Below are 26575 nucleotides of genomic sequence, written 5' to 3'. Positions count from 1 at the left end.
TGATTGTGTCACTCCCCTCCAGCCTAGGCAACAGAGTGGCTTAAAAATAAAAATGAATAAAAAATCCTGTTGTTGGTTTTCTTTCTTTTCTTTTGATTCAGGGGAACTGGCTTTTCTTAGAGCATTTTTTTTTTTTTTCTGAGCTTGGTAGTGGTTCCAGGTCAGAGGCTTTTCCTATACTGTGCCTGGGATGTTGGGGTATATGGAAGACAATAAGAAAACTCAGGCTGCTCACTGCCACAAGTGACTAAAGTTCCAGGATTCAGAGGTAGTATGTCTTCTCCTTTTCACCTTTCGGAATCTCCTTATGCTTGTCTGCTGTGTTATGTCTGTGAGTTATCAGTTGTAAGAGAGAGGACCTGGGAAGAATGACACTACTGCATCTTGGCCAGAACCAGAAGTCCTGTAGCTTGACTTTCACTTTGCTTATGATACGGTATTTAGTTTTGACTTTTAATGAGTCAAATGCATTGACCTTTTCCTCTAAGGTTTGTGTGTGTGTGTGTGTCTGTGTGTGTGTCTGTTTAAGAAATCCTTCTCTACATTCAAATAATAAAGATAGCTCAGACTTTTTCTCTAGTTTTTTTTTGGATGGTGTCTCACTCTGTTGCCCAGGCTGGAGTGCAGTGGCTCGATCTCAGCTCACTGCAACCTCCGCCTCTCCCAGGTTCAAGTGATTCTCCTGCCTCAGCCTCCCAAGTAGCTTGGATTATAGGCACACACCACCATGCCCAGCTAATTTTTGTATTTTTAGTAGAGACAGGGTTTCACCATGTTGGCAAGCTGGTGTCAAACTCTTGACCTCAAGTGATCCTCCCACCTAGGCCTCCCAAAGTGTTGGGATTACAGGCGTGAGCCACTGCACCTGGCCTTTTTCTGTAGTTTTAAAGTGTTTTCCCCACTCCCATTTTAGGTCTTTAGTCTAACTGGAATTTTTTTTTGGGTGTGACAGTGATTTTCAAAGCATGATCCAAGGACCCTGGGTGACTGAGACTCTGTCAGGAGGACCATGAGGTCAAACTATTTTGCTAATGAGGCCAAGATGTTATTTTTCTTTATTGTGTTGACATTCCCAGTGACGATGCCAAAGCATTGGTGGGTAACACTGTTTGCACCTTACCACAAGAAGGCAGGGTACCCCACTCTACTCATCTTCATATTCTTCATGGCCATGCACTCACAGTTAAACAAACATGCACCAGTTTCATTTAAGAATGTTCTTGATGAAGCAGTGAGAGTTATTATTGTTACTGACTCCCGATCCCAAGTATGTCTTTGAGCTCTTTCAGATGATGGAATGGGAAGTACACGAAAAGCACTTCTGCTGGATTCTGAAGCACAGTGGTTGTCTCAAGGAAAAGCACTTATGCAGTGGCTGGAACTGAACTAGCTGCCTTTTGTCTTTTGTTTTTTGTTTGCGTAGAACATCATTGAATGAAATACTGAGAAAATCTGGTTTTTCAGCCTTGGGTATTTGTCAGACATTTTCTCAAAAATGAGTAAATGAGCCTGTCACTTCAAGGAAAACAACTGACAGTGTTTGTTGCCGGTGATCAAACTTGAGCTTTCAAATAAACAATTAGAATTTTGGAACACTTGCATCTGTTACCATGGGCTTGATGGTTTCCAATAGATGACTTTTTTGATGTGATTGGTGGTAATGTTAATGAACATGATTTTGGGGATGAAATGTGTCAAATGTGGAAGATCAGTAGAAATCAGTGGACCAATGTTTTGTAAATGATCAATACATGATATTCCAAAATCATACTTGAGCAAAAGATCTTTCAAAGAGTAAGATAGACCAATGAATTCTGATGTAACGGAGTAAGAATTGATACAGTTTCAGATTCCACATTGCAAGTAAACCTTGAAAAATGACTACTTCTTGAGTTTGGGTGTCACAGGAACTAAGAATAGTCACAATAATCTGAAAAGGCTATTGAACTACTCCTGCCTTTGCTAACTACACATTTCTGTGAGGTTAGATTTTCCTTCTATACTGCAACCAAAACAATGTATATTATAACAGACCGAACATAGAAGCAGATATAAGAATCTAGCCAGACATTGAAACGATTCGCAAAAATTTAAAACGATGTCACTCAAAAATTTTTTTTGTTTTGAAAAATAGATTTTTAAATTAAATAACATGTTACCTATGTTACCATGTAATTAATTTATAATGAATTAAAAAAATAAATTAGTAAGGCCAGGTATGGTGGCTGACACTTGTAATCCCAGCATTTTGGGAGGCTGAGGTGGGAGGATCACTTGGACCTGGGAAGTTGAGAATGTAGTGAGCCATTATCATTCCATGCCACTGCACTTGAGCTTGAGCAACAGAATGAGAGCCTGTCTCAAAAATATTTTTTCTAAAATTTCTCAGTTTCAATTTATCATATAGTTTTCATATATATATACACGTATATACGTATACACGTATACGCGTGTATACGTGTATATATACGTATACGCGTGTATACGTGTATATATACGTATACGCGTGTATACGTGTATATATACGTATACGCGTGTATACGTGTGTATATATATACGTATATGCGTGTATACGTGTGTATATATACGTATATGCGTGTATACGTGTGTATATATATACGTATATGCGTGTATATGTGTGTATATATATACGTATATGCGTATGTATGTGTATATAGTGTATATATATGTATATACGTATGTATGTGTATATAGTGTATATATACACATATATACGTATATACATATATATATATATATATTTAAAAAGCTCTTTGGGTCCTCCATATTTTTTTAAATGGCCAGGAAATGTTGATCTATGGCATGAAATAGAGATCTGATTTTATTATTGTTTTTTTTTGGAGATGGAGTCTTGCTCAGTCACCCAGGCTGGAGTGCAGTGGCGCGATCTCAGCTCACTGCAAGCTCCACCTTCCAGGTTCACGCCATTCTCCTCCCTCAGCCTCCCAAGTAGCTGGGACTACAGGCACCCGCCACTATGCCCGGCTAATTTGTTTTGTATTTTTTAGTAGAGACGGGGTTTCACCATGTTAGCCAGGGTGGTCTCGATCTCCTGAACTTGCGATTCGCCTGTCTAGGCCTCCCAAAGCGCTAGGATTACAGGCGTGAGCCACTGCGCCCGGCCAATCTGATTTTATTTTCTTTTTCTCATGTGAATAACCAGTTTCTCCAGTAGCTGAAGTAGTCTATCCCATCCCTACTAATTTGTAGTATAACCTCTTGCCAATAGCATGTTTCCATATTCATGTGGTTGTGTGCCTAGACTCTTTTTCTATTACATATATTTATTTGTCCATCCATATGCCAATTCCACACTGTCTTTTTTTTTTTATTTTTTGAGATGGAGTCTCGCTCTGTCACCCAGGCTGGAGTGCAGTGGCGTGATCTCGGTTCACTGCAACCTCCGTCTCCCGGGTTCAAGCAATTCTCCAACCTCAGCCTCCCAAGTAGCTGGGACTACAGGCGTGCACCACCACGCCAAGCTAATTTTTCAATTTTTAGTAGAGACAGGGTTTCACCATGTTGGCCAGGATGGTTTCGATCTCTTGACGTCAAGATCCACCAACCTCAGCCTCCCAAAGTGCTGGGATTACAAGCATGAACCACCACACCCGGCCAGGAATTACACTTTTAGAAATTTGTATTATAGAAATATTTGCAGGAATGCATGAAGATCTATATAAAAGAATTTCATTAGAGCATTGTGTCTAATAATAAAAAATTGGAATCAGTCTAAGAGTCCATCCATAGAGAAGTGGCTAAACTATGGTAGAGCCTTAGAGCAAAATATTATGTAGCTATTTGGAAAAGAATGCAGAAGATCTAATTGTATCATCATGGAATGGTCTTCAAGACATTAACTAGAAAGTCACCAAGTGGAAAAACAAGTCACAGAATGTGTAGAGCATGTTCCCATTTCTGTTAAAAAATATATATATATAAAAACTCGGCTGGGCCTGGTGGCTCACGCGTGTAATCCCAGCACTTTGGGAAGCTGAGGCGGGCGGATCACGAGGTCAGGAGATTGAGACCATCCTGGCTAACACGGTGAAACCCCGTCTCTACTAAAAATACAAAAAAATTAGCCGGATGTGGTGGCGGGCACCTGTAGTCCCAGCTCCTCGGGAGGCTGAGGCAGGAGAATGGCGTGAACCCGGAGGGCGGAGCTTGCAGTGAGCCGAGATTGTGCCACTGCACTCCAGCCTGGGAGACAGAGCGAGACTCCGCCCCAAAAAAATAAAAATAAAAACTCACCCATGTGCATGCCCAACTACTACCATCGATTTGTCACCTCTGAGAAAAGGAGTGGGATTGGAAGAGAGATGTCAAGGGAACTCTTTTCTTTCCTTTTTAAAACATACTTCTAGATTGTTTGCATTTTCTAAAATGAGAATTAATTCACATATTGCTTGTGTACTTCTTTTCTTTCTTTTTTCTTTTTTTTTTTTTTGAGTTGGAGTCTCTCTCTGCCACCTACGCTGGAGTGCAATAATAGCATGATCTCGCGTCACCACAACCTCCACCTCCCAGGTTCAAGCAACTCTCCTACCTCGGCCTCCCAAGTAGCTGGGATTACAGGCCTCTACCACCATGCCTGGCTAATTTTTGTATTTTTTTTTTAGTAGAGACGGGGTTTCACTATATTGACTAGCCTGGTCTTGAACTCCTGACCTCAAGTGATCCGCCCACCTCGGCCTCCCAAAGTGCTGGGATTACAGGCATGAGCCACTGTGCCTGGCCTGCTGTATAATTCTAAGTAATCATCAGGACCGTGAACCTGACCATCTGTGAAAGACAGAGATGTTTCCTGGCAGGATAGGGTCCATTGCCATTGATATTGGCAAGGTGCTTGCTGCTCCTTAGCCTGCTCTAGGTACCAGATTGACCTTGAGTAGAACCAGCCTCGAGAGAAGAGGAAAGGAGAGCAAGGCCCTAATCATAGGGATCCCCAGGGGTGTAGATGATGCTAAGGCAACATCTTCTCTGTCTCTAAAAGAAAAAGACTCTGCCCTGAGTATGAACTGACTTGTGTGCTTTGAGGTCAGTGCCCTAAACAGGAAGCCACGAGGCGAGCAGAAACACTTCCCTGCTGCCTGGGGCTGGGAGTTGGGAAGTGAGAAAACATCCTAGTGGCCACCAGAACCATCCAGTGGGTGGCTCTGAATCCTCCATTGATTTGTTGGGAGCCTTTGGAGGAGGAGCCTGGTGTGGAGGGTTGAGCCTGGTGAGTTGGAGGCAGCAGCTGGTTACTTTCCATGCAGAGCAGCTTGGAGTTGAGTCACTTGACAATCCAAGGGCACCTGTGGAAGCAGCCATGACTCATGCTACCTTCAGTTTCACATCTGGAGGAGGAAATCACTGACAGAGCAAAGCAAGGCGACTTCTGAGGGCTGCCGTGTAGGATTCTCCCATGTTTAAAAAAGAAAAAAAGATTGTATGGGATTTAAACATAGCATTTATTGTCTGTGTTCCTAGTTATAAAATTAATACATGTACATAATAATTGTTGTAGTTATTTTATTGAGCATTTATCCTATGTCAGGTACTGATGCTTCAAGCTTTACATGCGTTGTCTCACTTAGTGTTTCTGACCATTCAATGGGGGAGATCTGTTATTATACCCATTTTACAGACATGGAAACTGAATCTATACACACACACACACACACACACACACATACACACACACGTAAATCGCATAGAAAAAAATCACCCACAATTCTACCCATCAAGGTCAACCAACATCCTGATGTGTGTTTTTCTAGTAACCTTTTCATATTTTTCCTGTGTAGCTAATATCCAACTTTTTTACTTTCCCATATCCTGCCTTTTTCACTCAGCACTAAATTGTGATCCTGGTCCCAAATCATCACATATTCTTCAATAACTTAACTAGTCCATATGGTCAAACATTGTATGTTTCCAATTTTTCCACTGTTATAAAGGTTGCTGTTGTCAGTATATATCTTAGTGGGCTAAACTCTGATTATTCCTCTAGGAAGAACATGGAATGATACATTCTTCTAAAGAAATGTTCTGTGTTTCTATGCTCTTCCCTCTACTAGGAGGCACTTGAACAGAGTGGTTGAGAGTTGTAAAAACCTATTTTTATTTATTTATTTATTTTTGAGACAGAGTTTCTCTCTGAAGCCCAGGCTGGAGTGCAATGGCACGATCTTGGCTCACTGCAACCTCTGCCTCCTGGATTCAAGTGATCCTCCTGCCTCAGCCTCTCAAGTAGCTGGGGTTATAGGTGTCCACCACCATACCTGGCTAATTTTTGTATTTTTAGTAGAGATGAGGTTTCCCCATGTTGGCCAGGCTGGTCTCGAACTCTTGACCTCAGGTGATCTACTCGCCTCGGCCTCCCAAAGTGCTAGGATTACAGGCATGAGCCACTGTGCCTGGCCAGAAAAATCTATGTTTGAGTCCCAGCTGTCTGCTAATCTACAACTATGTAAACTTGGGCAAGTTATGTCCCCTTTCTGGCCCTTGCATACTTACCTATAAAACAAGGCTAAAGTAATATTTACTACCTCAAGGGTTGCTCTGAGGATTAACGATGTAATTACTATAGGTAGGGGTATCTTAGTCCATTTTGTGTTGCTGTAAAGGAATACTGGAGGTTGGGTAACTTATAAATAAAAGAGGTTTATTTGGCTCACATTTCTGCAGGTTATACAAGAAACATGGTGCCACCATCTGATTCTGGTGAGGGGCCCAAGAATCTTACAATCACTGTGGAAGGTGAAGGGGAACAGACATCACATGTCAAGAGAGAGGAAGAGAAAAGAGGAAGATGCCAGCTTCTTTAACAGCCAGGTATCTTGGGAATTAAGGGTGCAATCCTGCAAACATGGCACCAGCCATTCACGAGGGATCTACTCCCATCATCCAAACACCTCTCAATAGGCCCCACTTCCAACACTGGGGATCAAATTTTAACATGAGATTTGGAGGGAACAGATGTTCAGACCACATCAAAAGGGCTTAGCACCTTGTTATTAGGTCTAGAAAGCATCTCCCCCTTCTCCTGCCTCTTGATCACCATATCTAGCTTCAGTGACACTCCTTTTGTGAAATCTCTGATATCTGCATGGTTAAAATTATGCTCTTCCCCCAACCTCCTTTTTTTTTTTTTTTTTTTTCTGAGACAGAGTCTCGCTCTGCTGTCCAGGCAGGAGTGCAGTGGCGCAATCTCAACTCACTGCAACCTTCGCCTCCTGGGTTCAAGCGATTCTCCTGCCTTAGCCTCCCAAATAGCTGGGACTACAGGCACACACTGCCACACCTGGCTAATTTTTGTATTTTTAGTAGAGACAGGGTTTCACCATATTGGCCAGGCTGGTCTCGAGCTCCTGACCTCAGGTGATCTGCCCACCTTGGCCTCCCAAAGTGCTGAGATTACAGGCGTGAGCCACCGCACCTGGCCTCTTTCCCCCTTTTTTAAAAAATGAAGGCGAAATTCACATAACATAGCATTCATCATTTTAAAGTGTACCCTTCAGTGGCTTCATGTACATTCACAGTCTTGTGCAACCATCACCCCTAGTTGCCAAACATTTTCATCATCCCACAAGGAAACCCCTTACCCATTGACCCTTTATCCACAGTAGTCACTGTACTTCAAGGTTTCCCATATCCCATATCCAGTGTGGCTGGATCTAAGGAATCAAATGCTATCAGTAGGACTCAGCTTTTCCGTCTTCTCTTGATTCTGCATCTACTTGTGCTGGCTTCACTCTCAGGCTGATGCTTTCCATATGGCGATCCCAGTGGCTCCACGCTTACATTAGCCATCAGGCAGCAATCCCAACAGAGAGAGATCATTTCATTAGAAGTTTCATTGGAAGTCATGGGACTGACTATTATTGCTTCAACTTGGATCATTTGCCCATGGCTGAACTGATTACTATGGTGGGGGAGAGGGGAAGAGGTGGTGGTAGACTATTCTGATTGGCCAGGTTCTGGGTCATATGTCCATTCCTCCAAATTGCAATCGGAAAATGGGTGCTGGATGGGGCAAAAAATCAGGTGTCATTCAAAGGTCACTAGGCTTAGGGAGCTGGGCTCAGAGGCCAGAGGCCTGATCTTGACCTTGTCATCACTTAGCAAATCTCCTGGCCATTCAGGCCTTCACACTTCCTGTCTGTAAATGGGTTTATCACCACTCATTCAAATCCTAATTATTACCAGTGCTGAGAAACCAATACTTTTCTTTTTCCATCTCGCTTGTGTAATTTCTTCGGAGAAGCATTTGGATGGTCTCTGAACCATTTTTACCCTGAGAAATGGGTCTTAGGAAATTATGCAGCCACATTTTATATCCATTGTGGTCATTTCAGTAATTGGTTCTGAGACACTATTTATTTCCCCGAGCACGATCCCAAGTATAAACTGCCATTTCCATCTGTGTTACTGGAGGAAAATGGGGAAAGACATTTGTGGGGTTTTTCAACCCCCCAGGCCAAAAAAACAAAAAACAAAAACAAACAACAACAAGAAAAACTAAAGCAGAGCCCAAAACCAATTTGTTGGTTCCCAGCTTGGCTTAGGCACCATTCTAAGCATATTCCACTAGTCCCTCCACCTCCAAACTAGTCATTCTTGGGAGCTGACCTACTTAGTGCACAGCGAAGGAAATAAACAGAAATCCAGCAAGTCCATCATTTGAGAGGCCCATGCTGATGAGTCAGAGAATATATAAAATGGCAGGTTGGCCAGGTGTGGTGGCTCATGCCTGTAATCCTAGCACCTTGGGAGACCGAGGTGGGTGGATCACCTGAGGTCAGGAGTTCAAGACCAGGCTGGCCAACATGGTGAAACCTCGTCTCTACTAAAAATACAAAAATTAGCCGGGTGTGGTGGCACAATCGCTGGAACCTGGGAGGCAGAGACTGCAGTGAGCTGAGATCGTGCCACTATACTCCAGCCTGGGTGACAGAGCAAGACTCTGTCTCAAAAAAAAAAAAAAAAAAAAAAAAAAAAAAGCAGGTTGTTTTGCTCTTAATCGGGTTACGTTTGAGGATTCTTTTGGTTCTAGGTGACCAAAACAACCCACTCGGTTCAGCCAAAAGTGGTATTGTTGAAGGATTCTAGGGTGTCTCACAGAACACAGGGCCATGGTTCCACTGGAATTCAAGAAGGGGATAGAGTCCATTGTGAATCAAGGAGGTCCCTCCCACCACCTCTGCCTCTTGACTGTGTTTCTCTCTTCGTGTCTCCTCTATTCTTCTATCTCATGGAAGAGTGACAGAAGTCACGTTGAGGCTAGAATCTTAATCTCAGCACCAAAAGCTCAGGGAAGGAGCCTATTGGTCCAGCTTGGGCCAGATGTTCATACCTGATCCAATCAAATATGGAGAGGGGATGTGAGTTCCATTGTATCAACATGATCATGTTAGTGGTCCAGAGAAAAGATACTTCTGAGGGAAAAAAGGTATATTTTACACAGTGATATCAATTACATTCTAAACTATAGTGAAATATTATTGTCATTTCCACCTCTTTTAAATAAATCTGAGATGGTCTAACCCCTAGCATAGTTCAGTTTCTGGGTCTAGATTACTGGGGTTTGAATCCTGGCCCCAATATTTGCTGTGTGATCTTAGGCAAATTACTTAACCTGTCTCTGTGCCTTGGTTTTGTCATCTACAAAATGGGTATAATATTACTTACCTGACAGCGTGGTTGGGGCCATTAAATGTGTTGATGTAAGTAAAATGCTCAGAACTCTGCCTGGTAAATACTGAAGGTTTAACAAATAGCTTTTATTATTACTGTAAAGTTCATTTCATTATGACAGATTATTTTTCAGATTATTCAAAATATTGAAGATGTTTAAAAGGGAATTTCTATGATAATGGGAAAATAGGGCTAAATAACCACTACTAAGATTGAATATATCATTGCTATTGCCCTTGAATTCTATAATTTGAATTCATATTATTTGAATTCTAGACGGTACTTTTGGTTTATAACCTTAAAAGCTTTAGTAAGGGTTTCTTCTAAACAGCCTTATATAAAATAATAGCAATTCTTGCCATCTTACCTAGCAAGAAAAACCAATTGTTTTATCAAGTTTTCCAGCATAAGATTGAAATTTAAAGCCTTTAATATCTTAGTTTATAAAAGACAAGTTACAGAATGTCTCTTTCCTGGATGTCTTAGAGTTACAGTATCCTTTAGGGCAGGAGTCTGTGAACCTTTGCTGAAAGGACTGATGGTAAATATTTTTGTCTTTGAGGGCCATATTGTTAAAGGAAAGGGGTCCCAATCCAGACCCCAAGAGAGGATTCCTGGATATTGTGCAAGAAAGAACTCAAGGCGAATACATAGAGTAAAATGAAAGCAAGTTTATTTATTAAGTTTCTTAAGTTATTAAGAAAGTAAAGAAATAAAAGAATGGCTACTCCACAGCCAGAACAGCAGCTTGGACTGCTCAACTCATAATGCTTAATAGTTTTTTCTAAATTATTTGCTAAACAAGGGGCAAATTATTCATGAGTTTTCTGGGAAAAAGGTGGGCAATTCCCACAGCTGAGGGTTCCTCCCCTTTTAAGACCATATAGGGTAACTGACATTGCCATGGCATTTGTAAACTGTCCTGGCGCTGGTGGGCACATCTTTTAGCATGGTAATGCATTATAATTAGCGTGGAATGAGCAGTGAGGATGACCAGAGGTCACATGCATTGCCCTCTTGGTTTTAGTGGCTTTTGGCCAGCTTCTTTACCGCAACCTGTTTTATCGGTCAGGTCTTTGTAACCTGTATCTTGTGCCGTCCTCCTAGCTCATCCTGTGACTTAGAATGCCTAACCTCCTGGGAAGGCAGCCCAGTAGGTCTCTGCCTCATTTTACCCAGCCCCTATTCAAGATGGTGTTGTTCTGGTTCAAACACCTCTGACAGTATGGTCTCTGTCCCAGCTACTCAGCCCTGCTGTAACACAAAAGCAGTCATCAACGGTACCTAAACAAATGGGCATAGATGTGCTCTAATAAACCTTTATTTATAGATGCTGAAATCTGAATTTTTTGCAGTTTTCATTTGATTCCACGCTGACCCCTTGCCCCCCCATCCAAATATTTACAAATGTAAAAGCCATTCTTGGCTCACAGGCTGCACAAAAAGAAGTGATGGGCTGGAGATGGCCTTGGGGCCATATTTTTCGTACCCTGCTTTAGGAGACAGTGCATTAGCATTCTGACAGCAGGCAGGGGAGGTGCAAGATGACTGTCTACTGCCTCTTGGGTTCTAACACCCCAGATGCATGTTGACCCCCTGCTGCTTCTCATCATGCATATCTCTTAAAAGATATATAGTATTTGTGGGGCCGGGCGCGGTGGCTCACATCTGTAATCCCAGCACTTTGGGAGGCCGAGGCGGGTGGATCACGAGGTCAGGAGATCAAGACCATCCTGGCTAACATGGTGAAACCTCATCTCTACTAAAAAAAAAAAAAATACAAAAATTAGCTGGGCGTGGTGGTGGGTGTCTGTGGTCCCAAGTACCCCGGAGGCTGAGGCAGGAGAATGGCCTGAACCGAGATCGCACCACTGCACTCCAGCCTGGGCAACAGAGCGAGACTCCGTCTCCAAAAAAAAACAAAAAAACAAAGATATATAGTATTTGTGTGACTTTCTTGGTTTTGTGCAACAGAAAACTCAACCCAAACTGCATATGCAAAAAAAAAAAAGTGGTATGTACTAACTGGGGTTTCTACACTCTAGGGGTGGTTGAGGCAGGAGTCCAAAGTCTATCATCTGTTTATCCCTCAGCTTTTATCCCCTCCATGAGGGCTTTGTTCTTAGGATTAAGGGTTTCTTTTCCCCCAGGGGGTTCACAGCAAAGTTCTGGGTCTGACTACTTCTGGTGTGTATCTGATCCTATATCTGTCTGAATCTGAATGGGAAGGGAACACAGTGAGCGCCTTAGGCCACACCTGGGTAGGGTAAGCCCCATTAAATGTGCAAGTTCTGGGAGCGGTGTGCCTGTTGGCTCCCCAAAGGAAACAAGGGTCCTACTACCTAAGAAAGGTGAATGGATGCTGGGAGGCAAATCAACAAATGTCCATTGCACATGAGGACATCACACTGTGACATTTAGAATCTAAATGCCCTGGACAAAATGTATAGGGGACCTTCCAGGAACGGGAAATTGCTGTTCCTCCCCCCTCTTCTTGGAGAAATTGCTGTCCTCCCATTGGCAAAATTCTCCTTGCAGGTTCCAGCTTCTTTCTCTTAGAACAGACCTTCTGGTTTGGCAAGCTCAGTCCCACATCAAGGTTTAGTTCTGGTCTTCTGTGCAGGGTCATGGCACTTGCTTGATTGAAATTTTGTTCGGGGAAGCAATGACCTGAAGAGCTTACAGCCTGGGTCAACCACTCACCACTCTCAGGGAAAGCAGACAGAGCCAAACTTTCTAGCTGGGCTCAAAATAGCTATTTTCTGACGTGGGTCCTCCATGACTCATGGTGGAGTTTTCCAGGCTCGAGGGGACTCTTGACATTTACTCTGCTCCTCCCACGCCACAGAGTCTAACATTTTCTCTCTTCCCCCAAACATAACTCATTACCTCCAGTTTATCCCATGTACACTTCTTTTTCACCCCGGTTTTCTTTTATTTTCAGCGATCCATTCCAGATCCAATATCTTTTTTTTTGAGATGGAGTCTCGCTCTGTCGCCCAGGTTGCAGTGCAGTGGCTCGATCTCGGCTGGCTGCAAGCTACGCTTCCCGAGTTCACGCCATTCTCCTGCCTCAGCGTCCTGAGTAGCTGGGACTACAGGCGCCCGCCCTTGCCCGGCTAATTTTTTGTATTTTTTGTAGAGACAGGATTTCACCGTGTGAGCCGGGATCCTCTCGATCTCCTGACCACGTGATCCACCCACCTCGGCCTCCCCAAGTGCTGGGATTACAGGTGTAAAGCAACCGCGCCCAGCCCTCCAGATCCAATATCTTTTTCCTCCATCCTTTGCCAAACCAGGACTTCAGCTTCTGGTTACTGGTGCCCACTTCAAGAGATGCCAGGCAGGAAACTCTCAGGACACATACCAGGCCTGGACTGGCATATGCATTTTTTGGAGACAGGATCTCTCTCTGTCACTCAAAATAGAGTGCAGTGGGGCGATCATGGCTCACTGCAGCCTTTAACTCCTAGGCTCAAGTGATCCTCCTACCTCAACCTTCTGAGTAGCTGGGACCACTGGCATATGCCACCACACCTAGCTAATTTTTCAAAATTTTGTAGAGATGGGGTCTTGCTATGTTGCCCAGGCTGATCTTCAACTCTTGGTCTCAAGCAACCCTCCTGCCTCAAACTCCCATAGTTTTGGGATTACAGGCATGAGCCACTGCACCCAGCCTCGGACTGCTACTTTAGACCCCACTTTCTCGTCCAGGTGTGATCCTGGGTGTGTGTGCCCAGAGACGCCCTGGCTACCTGGGATTCATCCACCAAACACCTGGTCATTCAGCCAATTCTGTGTGAACAGCACCTTCCCGGCTGTCCCACCCTCTGCAAAGAATTGTGATGCTGGAAACTTGTGTGTGGCTAAGTCGGAAGAAGTGAAGGTCATCTGCATAAGTGCAGTAGTGTATTTATTGATTTTTATTCTTATTTTTTATTTTTATTTATTTATTTTGTAGAGATGGGGTCTTGCTCTGTCACCCAGGCTGTGGTGCAGTGGCATGATCTCAGCTCACTGTAACCTCCACCACCTCCTGGGCTCGAGCAATCCTCCCACCTCAGCCTCCCGAGTAGCTGGGACCACAGGCGCACCCATCATGCCCGGCTATTTTGGTTTTTGTATTTTTTGTAGAGATGAGGTCTTGATATATTGCCCAGGCTGGTCTTGAACTCCTGAGCTCAAGTAATCTTCCCGCCTCGGCCTCTCAAAGTGTTGGGATTATAGGCATGAGCCACCCCACCCAGTCCAGTAGTGCATTTACTGATAGCATTTACTGCAGCTATTTTCTTTTATTGCATTTATTGCACTCCTGCTATGTCCCAGGCTTTGCACACATTAGTAGGCGTTCAATCCTTTAACAATTCTTTGAGGCAGTAGCAGGTCTTCCTATTTCTATACTTGCTCCCTTAGTAGATCACACTCTCATGGGAAACACAGCGACTTTTTTTTTTCTTTTTTTCAGACAGAGTTTCCCTCTTGTTGCCCAGGCTGGAGTGCAATGGCGAGATCTCAGCTCACTGCCTCAGCTTCCCAAGTAGCTGGGATTACCTGCCACCACGCCCAGCCTGATTGTATTTTTTAAAATTAAAATTAAAATACCATCAATAGGTTGACCACTAGGACTAAAATCCAAACTTTTCAGTGTGGCCTACAGGCCGGGCATCATGGGGCCACTTCCTGTCTCTCCATCTTGTAACACCCCTTCCCTTCCTCACTTTGCTCCACCCACATCCACCTTTTCTCTTTCTTTTAGAGACATGATCTCACTGTGTTGTCACCTCTCACAGTTTCCGCGCTTGTGGATCCTCTATCTGAAGCATTCTTCCCCCTCCGTCTTCCCAGGCCACCTTCTGCTGGTCATTCAGTGTCAGCTCAAATGCCACTTTCTCATAGAGGTCTTCTGTGACCCCGCTATCTGGAGGAGTCCCCGGGATCAATCACTGTCTACCGTCGTAATGGCATTTTACTCTCTTCCTAGCCCTGTCCACCTAATGATGTTTGTTTATCTTTTGGCTTGCTGTCTGTCTTCACCAGGAGGATGGATGTTTCATTTCTGCATGCCTAGCTCCTAGAATATTGCCTGGTGTGTGGCGGGTATGTTGAATAAACAAAGAGCCCCCAAATGACATAGGAGGCCAGGCCATGCCATGTGCCCCAGTCCCTGCAGAGGAGCGAGCACCCACCAGCAGAGCACTGTGTCTTTGAAAGGAATGCCAGAGAGAATAAAAATCAGTGCCTATGAAAAGTATCCCAACTGGCTGCACCATTGCCTAGCTTTTGTTCTCAGGAGTTTTTGGTTTTGTTTTGTTTGACATCATTGGCTTTTAAAGCCGGGTCAACCTTTGGACTTGAACCCTCAGGTTTTGCATCTCTCGCTGCACTGCTGGGCAGTCGACCCTTCCCAAACCACCAGTTCTAGCTGAGACACACACGAGGTTCTGGATTTTTGCTCCACCGGCAGGTGATCCTCTTCATCTTCCAACATGGGCATCTTTTTCTTTAATTATAAAAATAACACCATACTCCACTCTTAAGGAAGCGCTCATAACTCCCTACCCTATACATGTGGGCTGTGTATAGTGACTTCCTTCCAAAAAGGAAAGGAAAGGACAAACTTTATAATGGAGAAACCTGGCAGACACTCCCTCAGCCAGGGGCTCAAAGTCAGCATCAACAATGCCAACTCATCTTGATGGGATGTACCATGGATGTTAAGTGATGAGAATGGTGGCTGGGCACCATGGTTCACACTTGTATTCCCAGCACTATGGGAGGCCGAGGCGGGTGGATTACCTGAGGTCAGGGATTTGAGACCAGCTTCACCAACATGGCGAAACCTTGTCTCTACTAAAACTGCAAAAACTAGCCGGGCATGGTGGCACACACCTGTAGTCCCAGCTACTTGGGAGGCTAAGGCAGGAGAATCGCCTGAACCCAGGAGGCAGAGGTTGCAGTGAGCCAAAAGAAAGTGATGAGAATGGTGACTTACCTCTGCAGTCTTCTCTCCAAACTCACAACTCATCTTACCATCAGAAAAACTCAAAATTAAAGGGCGTTCCACTACAAAATACCTGTCCAGTACCCCTTAAAACTGTCAAGGGCAGGCTGGGCGCGGTGGCTCATGCCTGTAATCCCAGCATTTTGGGAGGTTGAGGTGGGCAGATCACGTGAGGTCGGGAGTTCAAGACCAGCCTGACCAACATGGGGAAACCCCGTCTCCACTAAAAATACAAAATTAGCCAGGCGTGGTGGCGCATGCCTGTAATGCCACCTACTCGGGAGGCTTAGGCAGAAGAATCGCTTGAACCCAGGAGGCGGAGGTTGCAGTGAGCTGAGATCATGCCACTGCACCTGAGAAACTGTCACAGTGTAAAAGAGTCTAAGAAGACACAACGACTGAATGTCATGCAGTGTCCTCGATGGGATCCTGGAATGGAAAAAGAACATTAGGGGGAAAAAACAAGGAAATCTGAACAGAGTATGCATTTTAATCTTTTTTTAAATCCCCTAAGGATTTCCAGTACTGATGCTTTGCCTTTGTGGTTGAGATCCCTGTTTAGGGCCACATCTCCCTTCTGGTGTGGATTTTCAGTCCGACATCAATGCTTCCAGATTTGCTTTCTTCCTTCTTCTGCCATGATCTGACTCTCCCTCTGACTTCACATTGAACTGGACCCATTCACGCCTGCACACATCCTGTTTTTCCCCTGGCTGTTCTTCCCTGTGTCCCCCACCCAGACCACCCCCATTCAGATGAGGATATATCCCACCCTATTTCTTGGGCTTACCTTTCTGAATGAAAATAGTGTTCCTGGTGCAATTTATCTCTCCTGTCAAATTTCCAGCCTGCAGGGAATTAAATGAGGCACATGATTTTCAAGCTAAGCAGTTTTTAAAAACTGAAATATTACTTTAGACAGTCCCAATTTATTTTCCTCTGGATTCTCATCATTTTAACCCCACCAAGCACATGGTTTTAAGCAGCTCCATCTGCTTCTCTAACCATCCTTGCATGACCTGGGCCCTTGACTGCCTTCTGAATTGGTTTGTAAATTGGAAGAATTAGGGAGTCGGTTAAGATGCATGAATCATAGCTCAGGATAGATTTATAATTGTCTGTTGTCATGAACTCATTCTGAGATTGCAGGGCTGGGGGATATTTCAGAACAAATGGAACTTGAGTAACAGAATGAACCTACAGAAGTGCCGAAAAAGAGTTGTTGTTTATGCGATTTTAACCGGGCAATTGTTGTTATTATTGGTTTATCAATTTCCACAGTTTTAATTCCACAGCCCTAATGATTTGCTTTGAATTAGGAAGTATACTTTATTCTCTCATATGGTCCCAAAGGGCCTTAGAAAGCAATCGGAGCCCTTCTGCTCATCATTGGAAGAAATATGACAGCGTGGTTTGGTGATTCATTGAAGGTCACTTTGAAGTGTTGGGGAGAGGACACTGAGTAATGTAAAATGACATTACAATTTGTTAAATAATTTGCCAGAACTCTTGTGTCATCTCTTTCAAATTCTCATCCTGGAAATAACACACACGTAATTCAAATGCAATCTTTTTGGAAGTCCCACCTGGGAACTGCAGTCCCAATCTGTGGCAAAGTCTTGTGACTATCCTTAATGGTGATAAAACTTTGCCTTAGAGGGAGTTTGCTTTTTGGAATAACCAAAGTCATTCTGGGCCAAGGTGTTCAAATAAAGTGATTGATCAAATGAAATTTATAAAGTTATTTTAACTGCTTTTCTTGAGTAATGCATAAACTGATTTGAAAGCAGCAAAGAATTTGTTTATTAATACCTCCCCTTATTCCAGAAAGGACTTAATAATCTCATTGGAGCCTTAAAAAAGTTTTAAAAGTCTCAAGAAATGTTGGTAAATTTCCTTTTTTTTTTCTTTTTTTTTTTTTTTTTTTTTTGAGAAGATGTCTTGCTCTGTTGCCCAGGCTGGAATGCAGTGGCTCGATCTCAGCTCACTGCAATCGCTGCCTCCCGGGTTTAAGTGATTCTTGTGCCTCAGCCTCCAGAGTAGCTGGGATTACAGGCACGCGTCACCACGCCTGGCTAATTTTTGTATTTTTAGTAAAGGTAGGGTTTCACCACGTTGGCCAAGCTGGTCTCGAACTCCTGACCTCAAGTGATCCGCCTACCTCGGCCTTCCAAAGTGCTGGGATTACAGGTGTGAGCCATCACGCCCGGCCTAATTTACTTTTATCATTATTATTATTATTATTGTTTGAGACAGAGTTTTGCTCTGTTGCCTGTTGCCAGGCTGGAGTGCAGTGGCGTGATCTCCGCCTCCTGGGTTCAAGCAATTCTCCTGCTTCAGCCTCCTGAGTAGCTGGGACTACAGGCATGCACCACCATGCCTAGCTAAGTTTTTTTTTTTTTTTTTTTTTTTTTTTTTTGAGACAGAGTCTCGCTCTGTCACCCAGGCTGGAGTGCAGTGGTGCGATTTCGGCTCACTACAAGCTCTGCCTCCCGGGTTCACACCATTCTCCTGCCTCAGCCTCCCAAGTAGCTGAGACTACAGGCATCTGCCACCACGCCTGGCTAATTTTTTGTATTTTTTAGTAGAGGTGGGGTTTCACCATGTTAGCCAGGATGGTTTCAATCTCCTGACCTCGTGATCTGCCCACCTCGGCCTCCCAAAGTGCTGGGCTTACAGGCGTGAGCCACTGCCCCTGGCCTACTTTTATTATCTTAATATCACTCTTCTCATTTCTCTTCTCCAAGCCTAATATTAGTATTTGTGGACATTGCAGGTGGGACACATGACCTTTGGTGCTTCTTATCTTCCAAGAGGGCACAGAATGGGATGGTGTATGAGGTGGGATATTCCCAACCAAGGGAGTTCTGGGAGGGAGGTGAAGTTGGGGCAAGGAATTCCCAGGGGCTAATGTCCTCTGTGCTTCCCCAACCCTAGTTCCAGCTGATGTGGAATTCTGAGTTTGGCTGCTTTTTCTTTTGTTGATGGTGGTGATGGTGGTGGTGGCAATGATGATGATAGTGATGTTGATGGTGGTGACGTTGGTGATGGTGATAGTGGTGATGGTGATGATGAAAGGGGTGGTAATGGTGGTGATGATGGTGATGTTGACCGTGATCATGGTGATGTGGTGATGGTGGTGATAGTGATAGTGGTGATGGTGATGATGGTAAAGATAATGGTGATAGTGGTGATGATTATGATAGTGATAGTGATTATGGTGAGGATAGTGACAGTGATTGTGATAACTGACACTCACCAAGTCCTCACTGTCCTTATGATGTACCAGGCACCACATTAAGAGCCTTATACACGATCTGTCATTCAATCCTCACTGCATCCAAGGGTACCCTCTATTGTTATCCCCAGTTAACAGATAATGAACACCGAGGACTGGGAAAGTTGCATAACTCACTTACCAGTCACACGACTAGCTATTATGAAATGAACAAATATTACAAGCTAAGGATTACTAGACTCACTTAACAAGAGAAATTTTTTTATTTTTTTTTTTGAGATGGAGTCTCACTCTGTCATCCAGCCTGGAGTACAGTGGTGCGATCTCGGATCACTGCAAGCTCCACCTCCCGGGTTCACGCCATTCTCCTGCCTCAGCCTCCCGAAGAGCTGGGACTACAGGCGCCCGCCACCACGCCTGGCTAATTTTTTTGTATTTTTAGTAGAGACGGGGTTTCACCATGTTAGCCAGGATGGTCTTGATCTCCTGACCTCGTGATGCGCCCACCTCGGCCTCCCAAAGTACTGGGATTACAGGAGTGAGCCACCGAGCCAGGCCGACAAGGGAAATTTTTTCAAGTGGAAACTCAGAGAATTTAAATAACTTTTCCAGGGGCACAAATCCAGGCACGGGCAGAGCCAGGCAGGGGCAGAGCCAGCCTTTCACCATTCACCATTGCTGGCTTTGAACATGAAGCAAGGGGCCATAAGCCAAGGAATGTAGGTGGCCAAGGAATGTAGACGCTAGAAAAGACAAGGAAACTCATTCTTCCTTAGAGCCCCAAGAAAGACACGCAATCCTGCTGACACTGTTACCAAAACACCAAGGGACTGGTCTAGGTCCTGCTGCTCACTGCACAGAAGACCAATCTCTGAAACAACAATTATTGCTAAGGGAGGAGGCTTCACTCAGGTGTTGCAGCCAAGGAGATGGTAACTCAGTCTCAAATCCATCTCCCTGAGCAACTAAAATCAAGGGTTTATATAGCAGGGAAGAGATGTAACAATGTGTAAGAAAACAGGAACTTGGGAGGGGCAAGGAAGCAATCCCGATGAATGAGGGGTCTGGCATCTCATTGTCTGGATGCTGTAATCTGGTGAGTTTCAGTCCGTTGATACTTATTTGAGAGGGAAGGGATTCCTTCTTGAGAAAGGAATTCAGATAAAACTAAGTTTCAAGAGTTAAGACCAGAAAGGTCAATTTCTGTGTTTATCAAGAAAGAAAAAACTCTCTATGGGACTACTGTGTCCGTTTCAACACTTTGATTTTCACGTCCATTGGACCTGTGTCCTCCAGAACTATAATAAATGTGTGTTGTTTTAAGCCACTAAGTTTGTGTTCACTTGTAACTGAGACACAGATTGGCATTGTTTTCCATTGTCACCCCTCTTGCCTTGTATCATCAGTTGCAAGTATTTGTTTTAGCTGGGGAGGCAGCTGGAGCATGAAGTCAACAGGAACGATGATGATTTGCAGGGAGGAAAGCCCTAGGATGGCGGGATGATCCCCATTGTGCCCCCTCATCATTAGCCACAGTACTTGGCTCACATTTGAGCAGAGTGGTTATCACAGCAGCATTCACTCTCCTGCCCCCGGGTTCCTGGTCTTCCCTCTCTTCAAGAGCACTCAATGCATCTCTCTCCAAAGCCAGTGCTTCTCCACCTTTAATGTGAGTGATAATAGCTAACATTTAGCACCCTGTGCTCAATGTGTGAATCCCCTCACTTAATCTCCATACCAAACCTTGAGGTAGATATTATCATTATCCTTCCCATTTCAGGAAACTGAGGTATACAGTGTTTAATGAAGAATCACATTCTTGAAGGGCAGCTTGCTGGGTCTCCTCCAGGGAGATTTTGATTCAGTAGGTCCAGGAGAAGTCCAGGGAGATGGAATTTTTTTTTAATCACACCTAGGTGAGTCTCATACCTGTGCCCTAGGAGCACAATAAAAAAACTCTGGGTTTAAACTGGGTTCGGTGGCTCATGCTTGTAATCCCATCAGTTTGGGGGTCTGAGGTGGGAGGATCGCTTGAGGCCAGTTTAAGATCAGCCTGGGTGACATGGTGAGACTCCGTCTCTACAAAATTAAAAGGATGTGGTGACGCACACCTGTAGTCCCACCTATTCAGGAGGCTGAAGTGGGAAGATTGCTTGAGCCCAGAAGTTTGAGGATGCAGTGAGGTATGATCACACCACTGAACTCCAGCCTTGGTAATAGAGTGAGACCTTGTTTCAGAAAAAAAGAGGAAAGGAAAGAAAGGAAAAAAGAAAGGAAAGGAGAAAAGGAAAGAGGAAAAAGGAAATGGGAAGGGAAGGGAGAAAGAAGGAAAAAAGAAAGAGAAAGGAAGAAAGGAAGGAAGGAAGGAAAGAAGGAACTAAGGAAGGAAGAAAGGAGGAAAGAAAGAAGAAGGAAGGAAAAGAGAGAAAGGAAAGAAGGAGAAAGACCCTGAGTCTAAACCCGTGATTTTCAACAAAGGGTGATTTTGTCCCCCAGGGGATACTTGCCAGTGTCTGAGGACATTTTGGGTTGGGGAGAGGATGCTACTGGCAGCCAGTGGGCAGAGGCCAGGGATGCTGCTGCACACCCTACAGTGTTTAGCACAGCCCCCAGCACAAAGAAGGATCCAACTCCAAATGTCAAAGCCCTCACAGGCTATGGAGCAGCAGTGAGATGAAGCTCTTGCTCTAGCCTTGGCTCCTGCACTCAGAATGAGTCTTCAGATGTTCTCAGATTACACTTTCACAGGATTTAGCCTGGAATTTGTCTTTCTTGTGAAAGAAACTCTTTGTCTCAAGTTTTGGGTCCTCACAGGATTCCTCCCCAAATGGGCTATCTTAGTTTCTCCTCTACTCCTCAATCTCACCTCTTCACCTCCATCCTTATTTCCTATTTCACTGCAAAAGTCAAGGGCCCAGCCTGGCCAACATGGTGAAACTCCGTCTCTACCAAAAATACAAAAATTAGTCAGGTGAAGTGGCAGGTGCCTGTAATCCCAGCTACTTGGGAGGCTGAGGCAGGAGAATCACTTGCACCCGGGAGGTGGAGGTTTCAGTTAGCTGAGATTGCAGCACTGCATTCCAGCCTGGGAGACAGAACGGACTCCGTCTAAAAAAAAAACAGACAAAAAGCAAAAAACAAAAAAGTCAAGGGCATCAAACGCTCTCCTCTGCTCCCTTTGTCATTTCTTTGTACTTTGACCTCTTAGATATTGGACTTCTGTGAGGTCGCAGAGGAAGAGCATGTTTCCAGAAAGAAATTCCTACAATCAGCCAGTTCTGCATAACCTTGTGGTTCATGAGAGGGGAAGGACCACAGCTTCTCCTTGAGTCCACCTGGGAAGGGCATCCGTGGACACCTTCTCTCTGCCTCCCTTTCCTTCCTCCCAGATCCTTCCTGGAGGGATGGTGTTTGATTTCTGAGGCCCTGGACATTTCTTCCAGCACATCATTCAGGTTGTTCAGAGCATTTGAAAGATGAGCTTTTCTCTTGCCAACACTGACCACCTTTTGCGGGAAGATGTCGCAGCATTATTATTTAATAACCCGTGTCTTTCTTCAGCTCATCAAAGACCTTCCAGCTCCAGATAAGGAGTCGGGGTAGGGAGTGAGGAAACAAAGGGATGAGGGTACAGGAAAATCCCACCCGCCCCTTATCAATCAATATATTCAATCAATATAGTTAATAGCAATGCGCCAATGTCAGTTTCTTGGTAACATTAACAAAGAGTGGAAATTGAGTGAGGGGGGTAGAGGGGAATTCTGTAGGCTCTTTGCAACTTATCACTGCCCATCTCCAGTTTTCTGGTGCCTTTGTTCAGATGCTGCTGTGGAGTCCCCTCCACAGAGATACCTGTGTGCTTATCCCCACCTTCCTGGCTCCCGACAGACTACACTGACTGAGAGAGCTGACGTCAGGCATTCATTCTGCAGGGGATTCTGGGTCACAGCCGAGCCAGTCCTATTAGGATTTAGGGGACAGCCGACCTGTGGGGCCTGCACCGCACACGCCCCTTCTAAGGGTTTCCTCACAGTCCCTGCTGAAGGGGAGGGTCTCGTGTGACCTGTGGCTCCACCCAGGTTGAACCTGCTGAGGCCCTGACAAAAGGCAGGGCCACCCATAGGCTGCCAGGGGCTGGAGGTGGGACGAGAGGGTCCATCAGAAGTCCTTCCATGGGAAAGCAGAAGAGTCCTGAAATGGAGAAACACCTCAGGGAGACAGAATCTTTGAGGTAGGGGAAGGTATCAGGGAGAAAAGAAGAAAGGAGATGAATGGAGTGTCCCAGGATGGTGAACAAGGACTTGGGACTTGGGAGCACTTGAAATGTGGCCATTCCAAATTGAGATTTATTCTTCCTTTATTTAGGTTTGAGATGGAGTCTCACTGTCACTCAAGCTGTAGTGCAATGGCGCAATCTCGGCTCACTGCAACCTCCATCCCCCAGGTTCACATGATCCTTGTGCCTCAGCCTCCCAGGTAGCTGGGATGACAGGCACGTACCACCAGACCTGGCTAATTTCTGTATTTTTAGTAGAGATGGGGTTTCACCATGTTGTCCAGGCTGGTGTCGAACTCCTGACCTCAAGTGATCCACCTTCCTCGGCCTCCCAAAGTGCTGGGATTACAGGTGTGAGCCACCATGCGTGGCCTGAATTGAGATCTATTTAAAGAGTAAAAAATACATACTGGACTTAAGACTTCCATACTCTCTCCAAAATGGATATAAAACATCTCATTCATATCTTTAATATATTGATTACATTTTGAATGGATAATCCTTTAGATCTATTGGATTAAATAAAATATGTTAGTGAAATTAATCTCGCCCATTTCTTTTTATCTTTTTTTTTATTTTTAAGAGACACGGTCTTGTTGCTATGTTGCCTAGGTTGGACTTAAACTCCTGGGCTCAAGCGATCCCCCTGCCTCAGCCTCCAGAGTAGCTGAGAATACAGGCATGTGTCTCCACACCCAGCACTTTTTACTTTTTTTTTTTTTTTTGAGATGGAGTCCATTCTGTCACCCAGGCTGGAGTGCAGTGACTCGATCTTGGCTCACTGCAACCTCCGCCTCCCAGGTTCAAGCGATTCTCCTGCCTCAACCTTCTGAGTAGCTAGGATTATAGTCACCTGCCACCATGCCCAGTTAATTTTTTTTGTTTGTTGTTCTTGTTGTTCTTGTTGAGACGGAGTCTCCCTCTGTTGCCCAGGCTGGAGTGCAGTGGCACGATCTCGGCTCACTGCAACCTCTGCCTCCCGGGTTCAAGCAATTCTCCTGCCTCAGCGTCCTGAATAGCTGGGATTACAGGCACACACCACCACACCTGGCTAATTTTTGTATTTTTAGGAAGACGGGCTTTCACCATGTTGGCCAGGCTGGTCTTGAACTCCTGACCTCAGGTGATCCACCACCTCGGACTCCCAAAATCCTAGGATTACAGGCGTGAGTGAGCCACCATGCTCTGCCATGGCTAATTTTTACATTTTTAGTAGAGATGGGGTTTCACCATGTTGGCCAGGCTGGTCTTGAGCTCCTGACCTTAAGTGATATGCCCACCACGCTTGGCCTCTCAAAGTGCTGGGATTACAGGCATGTGCCTCCACACCCAGCTCTTTTTATTTTTTAGAATGTGGTTCCTGGAATGTTCAAAATTACATACGTGGCTAATGTTCTATTTCAATTGGACCACACTGATCTATACAGTCTCTCTTTTATGACCCCCAATTTACAGATAAGGAAACTGAGGCTCAGAGAGGTTAGGGCATTTGCCGAGGTCGGCCGTTAGAAAGATGCTGGACCATCAACTCATGTCTGCTTGACGCCAGTGCCTGCGTCTTCACGTGCTGTTGGTGCGTCCTCCCAAATTACTTTTGTGTCCTTTGACATGTCAGATGTGGCTGGGAAAACAGAAAGTCACAGAAGTTAAAAAAATGTGCTTGAGGTGCCACTGGAGAATAACAATCATAGCCAGGATCTGAAGCCTGTCAGTTTCCTCAGCTGCAAAATCTTCCATGTGGGGCGACATCAAAGAGATGGGATGTATGGGATGACAGAGTGCAAGGAAAGGTATGATTGCTCTTGGGGGCCCATTGGCATCCTCTCCACGAGGCAGGCTGGGGGAAATCGAGCAGCCAGGAGCTTCTGGGTTAAAAGCAGTGACTTCACCTCTGTGGGAAATGGTGACTCATTAAAAGCAACGGGCGGCTTCCCATTACATTCACTTTATAGCAAGAAGGCCAGGCACCTGGTGCATCCCGTAATAGGATGCTTGGGGGTTGGAATGAGCTTCTTTCCTACATGAATGATTGATGACAACGAAGTCTGGAGTGCCACCAGGAGCCTTTGAAATGCATTTAGATATCGGCTCCCTGGTCATGGGGCGCAGATCTATTCCCTTGGGATTCAAGACTCTTTTGGGTCAATACCAGCAATTGGCTCCTTGACAAAAGGCTGGAGGGGGCCTCCTCTAGGTTCTCTTCTCAGGGCAGGCATGGGTCTGTTGGAGCTGCGGGGCTGTGGTCTTACCTAGAGGGGCCAAGAGATAGTCCCCATGACCACGAGTCTGTGTTCTTCAAATTCGATGTTGGCTCCGATTTTATTTTCTCCCCCATGTTAGTCTGGCTTCTTCCGGGGAAAGGCACTGTGAATGGCAGGAATAATGCTGCTGACCACTCTTTGTGATGTCCAGGCACTACACCAAGCACCTGATGTATAGTTTGTCCTCTGTATCTGTGGGTTCCACATCCTTAGATTCAACCAATTATGGATGGAAAATACTCAGAAAAAAAATCCACAAATTATCAAGAAGCAAAACTTTGAGTACTATGCTGAATCTATGTAAATGAAGTGATGTGTAGGCATCGTATTAGGGATTATAAGTAATCTAGAGATGATTTAAAGTCTACAGGAGGATGTGTGGGGCTTCTATGCAAATATCCCACCCTGTTATATCCGGGACTTGAACATCCAAGGATTTTTTTTTTTTTTTTTTGAGACAGAGTCTCGCTCTGTTGCCCAGGCTGGAGAGCAGTGGCGCGATCTCGGCTCACTGCAAACTCCGCCTCCTGGGTTCACGCCATTCTCCTGCCTCAGCCTCCCGAGTAGCTGGGACTACAGGCGCCTGCCACCACACCCGGCTATTTTTTTTTTGTATTTGTAGTAGAGACGGGGTTTCACCGTGTTATCCAGGATGGTCTCCATCTCCTGACCTCGTGATCTGCCCACCTCGGCCTCCCAAAGTGCTGGGATTACAGGCGTGAGCCACCGTGCCCGGCCAACATCCAAGGATTTTCGTATCCAAAGGGAGGCCTGGAACCAATCCCACACGGATCCTGAGGGACAAGTATATTATCCCATTTCATCCCCACAGCAGCAACTTCATGAGGCAGGAGTTATTAGTCCCATTTTACAGAAGAAGAAACTGAGACTTAGGGAGATCAAGTAATTTGCCCAGGTTGCACAATTAGTGGTAGAGCCGGGGCTTGAAGTGACGTCTGTCTTAAGCCAATGACCCCTGCAGATTATTAGAGCAACTGCTCTCCACAACAGTGTAAGCCTCTTGCTAGAAGCTCAGGTCCACAAGGGCAGAGATTTTTGTCTGTTTTGCTCATTGCTCCTTCCCCATTGCTTAG

General features: G+C 44.9%; 1 protein-coding gene across 2 annotated transcripts in view; it reads left to right on the top strand.

The window, feature by feature from the left end:
- Positions 1-26575, top strand: part of LOC129015211 (bMERB domain-containing protein 1-like) — a 109260-nt gene that overhangs the window by 7824 nt on the left and 74861 nt on the right. For both annotated transcript variants that reach the window (XM_054452828.2, XM_063654991.1), the window contains one exon: positions 6697-6843. The gene's annotated coding sequence lies outside the window, so the exon portion shown is untranslated. Of the gene's footprint in view, positions 1-6696; positions 6844-26575 lie in introns of those variants that run through there.

This window comes from Pongo pygmaeus, chromosome 18 (genome assembly GCF_028885625.2).
Source record: "Pongo pygmaeus isolate AG05252 chromosome 18, NHGRI_mPonPyg2-v2.0_pri, whole genome shotgun sequence".
Taxonomy (NCBI): domain Eukaryota; kingdom Metazoa; phylum Chordata; class Mammalia; order Primates; family Hominidae; genus Pongo; species Pongo pygmaeus.
This window is presented reverse-complemented; position numbering and strand designations above follow the sequence as displayed.